The sequence below is a fragment of the Salminus brasiliensis genome, chromosome 8 (assembly GCF_030463535.1).
Source record: "Salminus brasiliensis chromosome 8, fSalBra1.hap2, whole genome shotgun sequence".
Lineage (NCBI taxonomy): Eukaryota > Metazoa > Chordata > Actinopteri > Characiformes > Bryconidae > Salminus > Salminus brasiliensis.
Genome location: NC_132885.1, coordinates 9,542,015 through 9,556,395, shown reverse-complemented (window position 1 = coordinate 9,556,395; position 14,381 = coordinate 9,542,015). Strand labels below are relative to the sequence as shown.

General features: G+C 41.6%; 1 protein-coding gene across 2 annotated transcripts in view; it reads right to left on the bottom strand.

Moving 5' to 3' along the window:
- The window catches only part of LOC140560889 (hyccin 2-like), an 81,359-nt gene that overhangs the window by 42,807 nt on the left and 24,171 nt on the right, over positions 1 to 14,381 (bottom strand). The gene's annotated exons all lie outside the window — the stretch shown is intronic.

Genomic DNA, 14,381 nt, shown 5'->3' with positions numbered 1-14,381 from the left:
GAGGACTAGAGTAAAGTGTATTTAATGTAGTTTGGATAGAGAAATACTGATGATATCTGTGATATCGTATTTAGGAACATCCTGCGACATAGTTCATCCTAATAACAATAACATCATGTGAAAATATATCATATCACCCGCCTCTAATTATCATTAGTAGCTGTACGTCACGAGCTGCTACAGAGATACAGGCTAGAATGAATGGATATTTGCATTAGAAACATTATCCTGTATTTAAGACTTAGACTACTCCCACTACTACTCCTCTGGCACAGCGCAGGGCAAGATGGATTCAATCAAATACCAGGAAATCCCAGGATAAAACATCATGCCTTCTGTGAGGAAGCCGCAGCCTGGGCGTCACTGGATCTTCCAACAGGACAATTATTCCAAACACACCTGAAAGTCCACTAAGGCTTGGTTTCAGAAGACGTCTGCTGACTTGAACCCCATAGATAATCTCTGGTGGGATTGGAAGAAGGCGGTTGCAGCAGCAAACCCAAGAATATAAGGCCACTGCCCACGAGGAATTCCTTAAAACGGCTGCCAGAAGCTGGTGGCTGGCTATGCAGCAGGTCAAGACAAGAAAAGAATGCTCTACCAAGTACTAAAGACGCTCGTCATGAAGAACTCTGAGAATTCAGAGACTATAGTCGTCATTAAAAGTGCCATTTTGTGTTGAATTTGGAGAAAGCTTTTTTTGGAGCCACTGAAACATCCAGCTCAGTATGATCTTCTCTGCTCCATGTGCTGTACTTCAGCTCGAGCCACTGTTACATCACCCACAACAAGAGTGGGAAACCAGTCCTGATTTGCTCTTGATGGAGTGGGCGTTAAAGTGGGCTAGATATATGGATTATCTGCTTTACATTGTATTTCTTTATAACACATTCTATGCCTTTGCGAAATACAGAAGAAGGACAAGCACCCCAAGGGAAATGATCCACACGTGCAGGACGAAACTCATACATAGACAAGCACTCAGATTCCAGCAATAATCCAAATGCAGCACATATACACAATTCTACCATTTCTAAAATGGGAGCTCAGAACACTGTCATTATCCAATAAGATCTGGGTAAAACGATACACTCAGACCATGATTCTAATCGCATCACTCACAAAACTTGAACAAATAAAAATGATGACTATATGTTATTGATGTTACAACTATATGTTAGCCTATATAATCTACTAAAGAGACGAGAGCTGGAAGGCTGGAGGAATGTGGTGCACGACATGATTATGCTGGAGATGGGCATTCATTGGCATTAGCATGGCTGTTCTTAGAGGAGTTTAACACTTTGTAAGAGACAACAGCAACTGTGGCATCAACCCCCCACCCCCACCCCCCCAGCCTATGACCAACTATAAATTAACAACGCCGTTCAAGTGTCTGACAGCTTCATAGGAGCCTTTTTTTCTTTACTAGTCATCAACATCAGGAATGCACAGACACCAGAACTGGGTTAAGGCACTTTTGTTTCATAGTAACTACTAAATACAAAGGATAATATAACATAGTGAAGACACCATACACCAATCAGCCATAACATTACAACCTAATATTGTGTAGGCCCCCCTCTTGTGCTCTATTAGACCTCTGAAGGTGTTCTGTGGTATCCGGCGTCCAGACGTCTTTTAGTCCTGTTAGTTGTGAGATCGGTCTTTTATGGATCCCATCAGCGAGATATGGGGGCGCATGAACTTGTCTCTGGTTCATCAGTTGCCCCAACTTCAACCACTTTTGGTAGGTTCTGACCACTGCATACTGGGAACGAGATCATTTCTGACCCAGACGTCTAGCCATCCGAGTTTTGTTCTCGTCAAAGGATCTCCTGTCCATGTTTTCTGCCTTCAGCACTACACCTCCAAGAACTGACTGTTCACTTGAAGTAACAGTTCACCTGACCGGTACCACTGTAACCAGGTCATCATGTTATCATGGTTTTAATGTTCTGTCTGATCAACGCATACCAATATTTTGTTAAAAAAATGCTATATATATATATATATATATATATCGAACTGTTAGTTTTGGTTGAACAGCTGTGACCAATAACAACACTGAGCCTCGAACTCTGCACCGAGCATGAGAATACTTAGCTTACATTAGCATATTAGCACAAGGGCCCTGTATGCTTTAAACTTGAGTGCTTGTTGTGGAGTGCTTTATTCCCCTGCTTTCAAAGCAGTGATTTTCATTTTAAAGGCAGCAGAGTCATCCAACATGAGTCATCCACTCTTGGCGGACTTTGCCATTTTCTACCCAGCCTCGTGTTAGTCAGCATAAAGTAGAGATTTAATACGCAACAAAAGAAAGCAGTAGGAGACCTGAACAAGGACACACTTCACTTAATACATAAGCAGAAGGAATCTGGCGCTGCTGCCTAAGAAAAGACGTGGATTTCATTTAAGAGTTTGCTTAATGGAAAGCTGGCAGCCACTTGAAAAAATAAATGAAGGCTGCAATGATGCTATACAGCGTTTAGGACGATTATTTGGCAGGAAAGATACTAAACGGCTTTGCTGGCCTGGGGCAGTACAAACAAGCAAGAGCAGCAGCAGCAGTCCTCACTGGGTACTGAATGAGGAGCACCCCAAACAAACAAGAGGAACTGCTTGCTTTGAGATGAGCAATCTAATATGATTTGATCGTCAACATTACAATCAGCACAAACCGATCACAAACTCCCTTCCAGCGCATCCAAGAGATACTGGACTGAGCTGGACTGAGCTTCATCAATCCAGAGAATCAACCAACCAACCTTTAGTACATTGAAGGTGACCATTTTCAATGTAGCCAAAATACAATACAGTAAAGACAACATTAAAAACATTTAAAAATATAAGTCAAGATGAGAGAATACAATTAACAAATTAATTTGGACAAAAGTATTGGGACACCTGTTCATTCATTGTTTCTTCTGAAATCAAGGGTATTAAAAACTGAGTGTATCCTCCTTTTATGGAAGTAACGGCTTACTGCTCGATTTCAGAGCATTGCTGTGAGGATTTGATTGCATTGGATGGAGCATCATCATTCCAGAGAACACAGTTCCTCTGCCCCTCCAGCCATGTCAACCATATCAACATCTATGGGCAATGCTTCCCTTACTGGGTCTAGACATGCTGTGTGTGTGCATTTGCACATCTGTGTCAGCAATGGGTGCAACTTAAAGTAGCTGAATGTATTTCTTTTAAGTAGTGTCCATAACAATGTACAAACCAGTCCCGAAATGAACACAAGCAAGCCAAGAGCATATTTACACACACAAATCCGATCAGGTAATGAGGAAAACTAAAGCTGATTTGAGCGCTTCGGCCTGCTGGCCAAACAGAGCCTCAAAGCGTTCTCACATGCCAAGCAGGCACACAGCAGAGTGAATAAAAGCTGATCGTTTGGGAAATCCTATTATACGGCCTCCCGTTATCTGATCTACTCAGAGCACGCTTATCCCTCGAGCCAAACAGAAGAGGAGGCCTCCTGTGAAAAAGGCAGTGTTGTTTTCCAAAGCTCGGCATTCAGCTGAGGATTTCTTACAGTGCAGGTTATCCTGTACCATAAGCTGGTTTAAAAGATGACCCAATCAAAAGCGAAACGTTATTTTTACAATAACAAAATAAAGATGCTCAGGCAAGGAGTTCAGGTCAACATCAGCAGAAAATGCTAGATCAGATTTTGAAAGGGAAAAAACTAAACAAAACAATGAATCTGATCTTCTCCTGTTCCGAATCCGTCCTGAAATAGCCACACTCTGATGTGAGGATGTATGATGTGAGGTTGTTGGCTGTGTGTTCTTCCTGTGGGTTAGTAGAGTGTTTGTGAAGTTTGGGTATGTCTATTTGTAGATGTTAAAAATGACTCATATAAAAAAAATTATATTCTATCAACATTGGTTAATATTTGTATCAGAAAGGAAGAAGTGTTACCATGCTGTTTGTTCATTCGTTCATTCAGTCATTAGTTCGTTCGTTCATTCAGTCAGTCAGTCATTAGTTCGTTCATTCATTCAGTCAGTCAGTCATTTGTTCGTTCATTCATTCAGTCAGTCAGTCATTAGTTCGTTCATTCATTCATTCATTCATTCATTCATTCATTCATTCATTCAGTCAGTCAGTCAGTCAGTCATTCGTTTGCTTGTTCATTCAGTTGTCCGATCGTTCTTTTAGTCGTTCATTCAGTTGTACGATCTTTCCTTCAGTCGTTTGTTCAGTTGTTTGACCATTCATTCAGACGGTCTTTCAGTCGTTCGACCATTCGTTCAGACGGTCGTTCAGTTGTTCGTTCATTCTTTCAGACGGTCGTTCAGTCGTTCAATCATTCTTTCAAACGGTGGCCCGATCGAATGTACATTTATTCAGCCGTTTGTTCATTCAGTCGTTCGTTCGTTCGTTCAGTCATACAGTCGTTCGTTCGTTTGATCATTCATACATTCAGCCGTTTGCTCATTCGTTCACCATCTTAGTAAATTAAGTAGCGAAAGCTGCAAAGATAGCACAGGCAGTTCTACTGAATCAATCATTCAGTACCTAGAGGTTAAACTGTCAGTCTGAAAACTACAAATGTTAAAGTGCTGTGAATCAAGTGAGAGAGCAGCTGGTTAGCATTAGCATAGTTAGCACAATAACACTTCTTTAACCCCAGAACAAAGTCAGGTCTGGCTGACCACCCCCACTTCTAAACATGTAAGATGAGACAGAATGCTAAAAAAAATGTTGGGGCTTTTCCCCCATGGTGTTGGATGTAGCCCACTCACTAAGCTAATCTTTGCTTGGCTAGCTCGACTACGAGTATCAGACAGCTCCGTGTAGCTGCTACTGACTGACCACATCACAACCCTACATGTGGCTTTGTCATTCAGATCTTGGAGCCGGAACTATCCTTTTTATAAATAAAAGGATAACTGACAGAGGTAATGAGCTCAACACTGCGGTAGGCATCACATAACCACTGTATTGCGCTACTGGTCATATGGTTATCATCACAGCCCTACCCACAACACCAAAATAGATCCATGCTCCACTAATCTTGTCCACCAGACCCTCGCGCGGTGCCTGGGCCTGTGGAAATACAGAGTGAATGATGCAAAGGCTGCATTTAACAGATAACCGATTCTTTACAGATGCCCTTCCTCAGACTTTTTCCACTGTAGTCTTGGGTTCCTTTCTCCTCCCAGAACATATAAACGATCAGAGAATCTGCTCTTTGTCGAGCGTACAGCACAAAAAGACTCCAGTTTTGAGCATTTGCACATTAATGCATTGCTCCTTACATCATAACAACTGGCAAAGTAACCACCCAGGAACCAACCATCTGTTGTCAGCATGGCTTTGCACATTGTAGAGGTTTAAAATGATCAGGCCTAAATAAAGTACACTCAATATTTCTCAAAAATCATGAACTTCTCAAAAAATCTCTAGAGGGAAGCTTGTGTACACAATGAAACTGTAGCCAAAAGCATAAGAAAAGCTGAACTGTGGTGACACAGGTGAGCAGGTGCAACCCCAAACCTGTTTCAGATGTGTAGCTGAAGGGAACAAATTATTCAAAACCACTCAGTAGGCCTGTGTCCTGAACAGAGATGAATATCTGTGGAAAACAACCAAGGTAACAGGTTAAACCAGGCTCCTCTGCTTTACCTTTTATTTTTAACAAAGATACTGAAAAGCTCCAGAGAGGAACCACTGTGGCTCACATGGTACTTCAGAGTTAGGAATCATCTGAAAAAATGACCAGAAGAAAAAAAAAAAAGGTGTTGCTATACCAACATTGTAGACATTGCTGTATGTAAATGAGCTCTGTAACAATAACAAAGCACCTGACCAACCTCTGATGTTCTGAATGGGTTTCTGTGTGGATGAATAAAGACATTCACATGATCCAACAATCAGACAAAACTTGTCATGCCAGTCTTCAGGCATGCTACATGAATGGCTCACCTATCTAATCATGGACTGCAGCATCCAGTAGGACTGGGTGGTACTGAAAAGATTCAGTCTCGCGTGCATTCATGCATTCAGCTACGTTACCCATCAGTTGCACTCACTGCTGACAACGTGTCTGGTCCCTGTAGAGAAGTACTGTCAATAGAACTGGATAAACATACTTTTGGGAGTTGCTCCTCCACAATCTAGAAGAAGGCCTTTCCTGGACAGTAGAGAAAGTCATTCCAATGAAAGCAGGATAAACTCTTTAATACCCCTGATTTCAGAAGAAAAAAAGCCATTATGAGCAGGTGTCAGAGATGGCTCAGCCATCAGGTTGTGGGTTCAATACCCAGGCAAGCTGCCACTGTCTTCCTACTCTCTGCTCCCTTGTAGCTTTAGTGATGGCTGGCCACCACTCTGGGCATGTGTGCTCACCATCACTGTGTGTGTGTGTTTGTATGTGTGTGTGTGTGTGTGTGTGTGTGTGTGTGTGTGTGTGTGTGTGTGTGTGTGTTTGCTCACTAATGTGCAGCACTGTACGGGTGGATTAAAGGCGGAGGCCAAATTCCATCTGTGTCTAACACAAAATGGTAAATAAGATTGTTTTTGTCCCAATACTTTTGTCCATATAGTGTATAACCCATAACTATAAGCAGCAATATAACTAGTCTGTTGTATTTTAGCATTTACTGTATTGTGTAGCCTGAAGTAACACCCAGATGGCATCCCTGCATGATTCTTTTGTTTACGGTCCAGGCCTTGTTCTGTTTCCATTTCTTTTGTTGAACCTTAAACAAGTTTTTTTGGAAACAAGTCTGCTGGAGGACAGTTCAAAAGAGTTGGAGCTTCAAGGGTTCCAATTCAGAAGATAATGAAAAAGGACAAATTAAAGAAATAAATAAAGGTATTGTCTACAAGCCTCCCGCCCAGCTTTCCACGTTCCGTATACAAATACCTCAGCAGCTCGTTAGACGCCAGTCCCATTGTTGGCTATTTGTGGCTAAGGCTAATGAAGCTCAGAGAACAATGTGCTAAATTTCCAAAAGCCACTTTCCTCTGGAAGTCAGCTCTGTCGCAGTACTGGGACACAAGCCACAGCTTCCTGTTTACTATCCTTCATTCATCAGAACGCACTGAGCCCCGGCACAGCCAGCCAGCCTCAGGTGAAAAGAAGTTCTGAAGTAGCCACATAGTTCAATGGTGACAAATTCCTGTTCCTGTTCCTGTCAACATTCAACACATTCTCAAGCTGACGACAGAGCAGTGACGTCCATTAATGACCTTAAAGGGTCGGAAACACCTTGTTCAAGGTTGCACAAGGAAAATGGAAACTGAACAAAGCATGTACTCTAACCAAAAAGGGTTCTGCACAGTAATAAAAAAGGGTTCTTTGACTCTTAACAGTAGTGAAGCACTTTTCTGTGCTATATGGAACATTTTAAAACCTACCAGGTCTAGGGTTGGAACCTAGCCATCCAAAGGACAATTTAAGCATTTCAACTGTCATGGTTTACACTGTATAAAACCATTGTCTTTACAAAAGTACTCCTGAAGAAACAGCTTTAAGGGTTTAGAACTGCATGAAAAACACAGGTTCTCTAATAAAGACAAGGTCCTGTATAGTATAAACCATTTACAATAAACAGTTTTTAAGGGTGTACAATGTCATGAAATAGTCAAGCCGTCTTCACGTTATTTGACCACTGATAAAATATTCATTTGTCAGATAATCAAATCAAAGGGCCTTAAATTTGACCTTCATTTGTGGACACATACCCTAACTAGACGACCCCACCAGAAGCACCGGGACGTCATCTCTACCTGCAGACACAATGAACTTCTTGACTCATGAGAATGAAGAGATCCAAATACAGAGATCTTTGTTTGACCAATGCAAATTTATTAATGTTATATTTAACATCTACATTATATGGTCACAAGTATTGGGACATCTGCTCATGTATTGGTTCTTCCAAAATCAAGGGTACTGAAAAGAGTTTGTCAAGAGCATTAGTGAGGTCAGGATGTTGGATGATCACCACCCCACTTCATCCCAAACTCCTCCTGAAGTACTGGACGGATGGGCTGTAAACCCCCTTAGCCCATGCTGGGCATTAGGTTCACAATTATCATTTGCACATATGTGTCAGCAAGATCCCAATGAATACAGATACAATGAAGTACTAAAGACCTAAATCAAGACATCCAAATGAAGAGGTCCTTTCAAGTCTACCACTGGCAGGGAACACATGCACAACAGCATTCAACACCGGCATCGACAAGCCACTGATAAACACTGCTGAACAAGTCACAGCAGTAATGAGCATGCCTAAATCTCACAGGGGAGAGCTGAACAGAAAGAACAGCAGCGGGCACAGAGCAGATCCCTGAGGGACCCCAAGCATAAAACAATCTTGACAACCTAGTATTTACATAAGCAAACAGTAATAGCTTTCTGTACCCTGCAAAGGACTGAAGCCTCAATCAATAAATAGCTCAAGGCCCAGAGAGAATGAAGCACATCAAGACCAGATACAAAAAAAAAAGTCCACCACAGCAATGTGTCTTTTCCCTCTGGGTGATTTCTGACCATCCAAACAAAACAAAGCAGGAGAAGGCAATGCCTGTGACACACTAAAGGAGGCTCTGTGTTGCTAGAAAGGATACAAGGGTTTTCTATTCAGTGGGCAAACATGAGAGCAAGCCAGCAAGAATCAGAGCTTGTGAAATATTTCTCTCCATTCATGAAAGGGTAATACAGCGTGACTCAGACATGTGCTAACAAGACTACGACAGGTCTTAGGAATGAGAGGAGTGCCTGCAAAGAAGATAACTATATGTGGTGACAAGCTGTTGGTTATTATATGACAACAGTCTGATGTTTAGGACAATCAGCACAAGAAGATCCAGACACGTCTACTTAGCTTAAGGGTTGTTTTGTAGAAGGAACATCATTCATATGCGACCGATTTGTGTGTTACTGTGTTACGAATAACATGCAAAGCTGAAGAGCTTAAGCTTATGTTCTTAAAATCTCTATAATACGGGAACAACATGACTTCAGTTGCTTGGCTGGAATAGAAAATATGAAATACTCTATATAGTAGGGTTCTATATCGTACTAAGGTTCTCTGACTCATAACAATAGTGGAACCCTTTTTGGTGCTATACAGAACCATTTCTACGTTTTCTACCTGAGAAAAAATGGTTTGCATGGTCAAGGTTCTACTCACAAACATCATAAATGGTATAAATATAAAATTAAAAGAAGGAGCCAAAGGCCTATTGGTCTCAATAGTCAATTTATCAAAAAAATAAGCAGTAGATTAAATCATTTATAAAATAATTGTTAGCTTCAGGCCTACTATACACCAGTTTCTACTGAGCTCTTCATGCGACACAACAGAAGAGAACTGAAATAGAACAGATTTGGGTCCCTAAGGGAAGGCATCCAAATCCCAGTCCTGGAGACCCTACGTTCTGCACAGTTGTGCTCCCCCTGCTCTAACATGCCTTCCCCAGCCCATAAAGGTGTTCATAATTAGCTGGGATTAGCTGAATCCGATGTATTCGACTGTTAGTATGAAAACACAAGACATGAAGAGATCCCCAAGACTTAAGAACCACAGCTCTGGGGTGGGGCTAGGCTTTGCAATGAAATTACAGGCTTGCTGGAGTCATAACATCTTACGCCATAATATAAACCTTTTCACGTGTAAGTGTGTGTGCTTATGTCGAGTGTATGAACTGCAGAACAACATGTTTCATCGCCTCATTGACCAAACTTTGACTACTTCACATTCAGAATGTACATTTTTTGACCAATGCATGCAGGACCGTGCACTGAGTGTTTATTAATCTCAATAAAACACTAATATTAGAATAAATGCAAATAACACTAATACAGAAAGTCTTCATTAAAGCTCTCTTCATGGGAGTCTAGTATAATCTATAGTACACTATATGTCCAAATGTTTGTGGTCACCCCTTTTAAGAAATACACTTACTATAAATTGTACCTATTGCACTCAAGTGCCCACTCGCAGCTTGTTTAGTCCCTGTAAAGAAGTGCTGCCAATAGAACAGGACTCTCTGAAGCAGATAGACATCAACCTATTGGCACCATGCCTAATGCCGGGGCGTCAACTAGAGGGCTGTAAAGCCCCCCAGCATTGAGCAATGGAGCAGTGGAACTGTATTCTCTGGAATGATCCAACTAATACTTTTGGGATGAGTTAGGGATGAGGCGGGGTGGTGATCATCCAACATCCTCCCTGACCTCACTAATGCTCTTGTCGCTGAATGCAATCAAATCCCCACGTTTCAAAATCTACTAAAACATGTGAGAAAAGCAATGTTTCAAAATCTAGTAAAAATCCTTCCCTGGACAGTAAAGACACCAGTCGTTACTCCAACAAGTACCCTTGATTTTGAAAGGAATGACTAATGAGCAGGTGTCCCAATACTTTCGTCCATTTAGTGAATCATTCAGCACATGCTTCAGTAAATTAGTGCTTAATAATGGTAAATCAGGTGAGCTGCTGCTGCTGCTGCTGCTGATGGAATTGAACACATCCACGCTGTGCTGGCTGGAGAAACCTGGAGGAACCGAGCTCTGTTCTTCAGACGGAGATCTTTCTTCAGCATGAGAAGCTTTTGTTCCTTTTTACTGGATTTATGCTTACCTGCATCTGTTCTAATGAGATCTGGAGCTTCTACAGTAAAAACTCTCTTATTGAGAACATAATGCTTATTAAATTTGATAACTATATACAGAGTACTGTGTGTACTATTCAGCATCCTTCCATTCGAACCAATCATTCAACTTAAGAACTTGAAGGTTCAAACTTAAACTGGTGTGTTGGTGTGTTACAACAACAAGCTACCCAGCTACATATTCCTGACCTGTCCCAGCATATGCTGTGCCTGCCCTTACCAAGAACACGTCAGCCCTCCTGTCAGGCCCACTGCCACTGTGATTGATCTGGGCTGTCAACTGCACCCAAGAGACCAGTGGTAATTACGGAGGTCAATGTTCTAGTTAAGCTCAAAGGAAACCTGATGTATGGCCAACTGTGCACAGATCGTCATACTCCACTAAGCTTCTCAATATTAGTGAGAACTCAGTATGGATACAATCTGACAGCATCTGGGACATTAGAGATTACAGTTCTGTGACCGAGGTCTCAGACTTATTTTCCTTCAATATATGTGACTCAGCCTTTTCTGCTGGTGTTGGACTGGTCTAATCTCTAATCACAGTCACAGATTTCATTCAGCCAAACAGCATATTTCTGCGGTCTAAATGCAATTCAAGCAAAACAGGAAATCACACAGGATGTAGAATGTAGAATGAAAGGAGTCCCAGCCCTAGTTTAACACAGGAGAAGGTGGTGTCTGGCAAGGAGTGAACAACTGTCAACAGTCAGTTCTTAAAGGTGGTGTGTTGAAAGCAGAAACAATAGTCTAGCATAAGAATCAGAGCATCTCCAAAACATCAGGCAGGTCTTGTGTGTTTTTTTACTGGTACGCAGTGGTCAATACCTAACAAAAATGGTCCAAGAAAGGACAACCGATGAACCGCCAACAGGGTGTTGGGTGCCCAAAGCTCACTGATGCAATCTACGAAGGTCCCACCTCACAACTTACAGGACATAAGGGATCTGCTGCAAACGTCTCGGTGCCAGACACTACAGAGGTCTTGTGGAGTCCATGCCTGGAATGGTCAGATCTGTGACCATCTGTGGCACAAGGGGTACTAATGTTAAGGCTGGTCGGTGTATGTCAGTGCATTGTTTACTGACACTAATTGTTCTTTTACAGTGGAAGTGACAGGAACCAGGGATCACAATGTCTACACAAATACAAAAATAGGGTCATTTTATTGATATTAATAAGGACCAGTAAGTCCATATACTGGTCTCTTTTACCACAACTATGAAAGTCCTCATACCCTTACCTAACTAGTCTTACTGACAAAATCACACTAATTTAGATACATGGTTAATTGCTGATTTATGGCAATCAGATGCAAAAGAACCTCCCACAAAAAGCAGAACACCTCAAAGTAATCATGTTCTCATTGTCTGGCTCAAGTCTGCAATAAACTAAAATACAAGAAAACTCTCGATTCACAAAAAAAAAAAAAAAAATGAATAAATGCATGGGAACAAATTTGATCCACAAAGTGGATGAATGCTGCCATGCTTCCAACTCATCCCAGCGTTAAACAGTTAAAATGACATGTGCTTTGGATATTAAGTGTTTTTTTCAATTAGAACAGAGCAATCACTGGAAGCACTATTGAACCTGCACTAAATATCTCCCAAAGGACTGGCTTTACACACGACTGTAATTCTAACAGTGACGTGCAGCAATAGACCAGAATGGCAGAAGTAAAAGCACAAGGTTTTAGCTATTCTAGACAATTAAAGCAGTCTTGAGTTTAATGATGGTGTCTGCAATTAGGGGTTCTCTGCATGCTTCTCCCTGGTCATTTCGCTGTGGAACTGATAGGGAGTCTGATTAGAGTATACCATGGAAAAAGATGGAAGCACAGAGAACAGAGGAGGAACGATTCTTTTACGGTACTGATATTGATAGTGATGATACTGATCAGCGCTTTTTACAACTGGCATCGTCACAAAGCAGCTCTACAGAATCAGTAATCAGTAAGTAAATCAGTAAGTAAATCAACAACATAAAAAGACATGAAAACCTAAGACCCCAGTGAGCAGCCAAAGGCAACAGTGGCAAGGAAAAACTCCCTCAGAGCTGGAGGAAGAAAGTTTGGGAGGAACCCAAGGCAGACACTACTGATACCTAGTGCTGGGCGATGTGACCTCGAATCAGTATCATGATTAATTGGACATTTTACCTTGAACACTGCGATTAATCAATGATTATAGAAGCTGCTTGAGTTGCTCAGTTAGCTTAGTGATGGGTCAGAGTTCTCCCCCATGTTGCAGTCATGTCGCAGACTGGATGGAGCAGAGTCATGCGACAACACCCACAGAATTGGGGGGAAAAAAGTTTATTTAAGAAATTTAATAAAATGATAAATTTGGGCAAGATTATGCCGATAAGAGATCCTGAATGCCAGTTTCGATTACCTGCACAGCCCTACCGATGCCAATACGCTATTTTTTATTCAAATCTGCCAAACTTTAAAATGAGCTGTTTTTAGAGAAAGCACTTTAATTAAGATGAGACTCTAAAAGTAGGTTATCAAGCTCCAACTACTGGAACTCTCAACTACCCCACAGAAAGAAATGCACAGCTAACAACATCATTACAAAACACACTGTGCATGTATGCCATTTCGGCACATATCCAGCATTTTCAGCCCGATACTAAAATCTCTTCATAACAATACATCTCTATCATCTCTAGGGACTAGGTAGTTAATTAATGGTCAAACAATCATTGGCTGGACTGCGCCAGCAGAGTGGACAGATGAAGAAGCAGACATGCCAAGGTTGAACCCTGCAGTGGCTTTGCTTGACTCAGGGTACCCATAACTCCCTCCCTCCCTCCCTCACAGCTCCATCTGTAGATTTTAGAGTCTGCACAGCTGTTGCTGCTCTGCACGAGCCCACTGTAGCAAAACAAACAGTTGTTGTTCACTCAGTGCAAAGCCCACTAAAAACCCACTTATCCCTTTTAAGGAACGGACAATTCTTATAAGAAGCTGCCAGTCGTCTTCACATCTTATTTAGTGGGCTTAAGCCTGCTTTTGTGGGAAAAGGAAGTGTGTAGCCTCCAGCTACACTTTTCTTAGTTCAGTTCCATTTCTCCTTATACTGACATTTCCATAGCATTAGAACTAATACCCTTAAACAGAGACTACAGAGATACAGCCACATTTGAATGGATCGGGCTTCGGCTATTTTAATCCCAATCCAGTTACGAGTCTTCGTTTTAACCAGTGTCCAGAGCGCCATCTGGAGTCTTCAAGGCGCCGCTAACAGACATTATTCCCAGCGGGCAGCAGCAGTGCAGACGTTCTCAGAAGGTAAATAAAGGAGTTGAGGCTCTGCAGTGTGGAGCTATTTTACAGTGGAACATGATGATTTTACAGAACATGAAAACAGACCATAATATCTGAACCTTTCTAAACCCATCACTGAAACACTCCGTTTTACCAGCAGGAGAACCGCACGCCTTTCTCTGCTTTTAAACCAGCACTGAAGAACCCATTCAGAACCGAGTGGAGGCTAACGCTAATGCTAATAAACACACACACACGCTATAAAAATCCTAATCACAGCATATTCACCCACTATAAACAATTTTACTGAACATATTAATTAGAATAACACAGAACTGTGCATCTATTATTTTTTACAAATGCAAGGATTAGATCGGTATCATTCGACACTCAGCATTAACAGACTTGGATCAGATCGGGGGCAAAATAACTGGATCGGGACACCCCTGACATTAAAAGT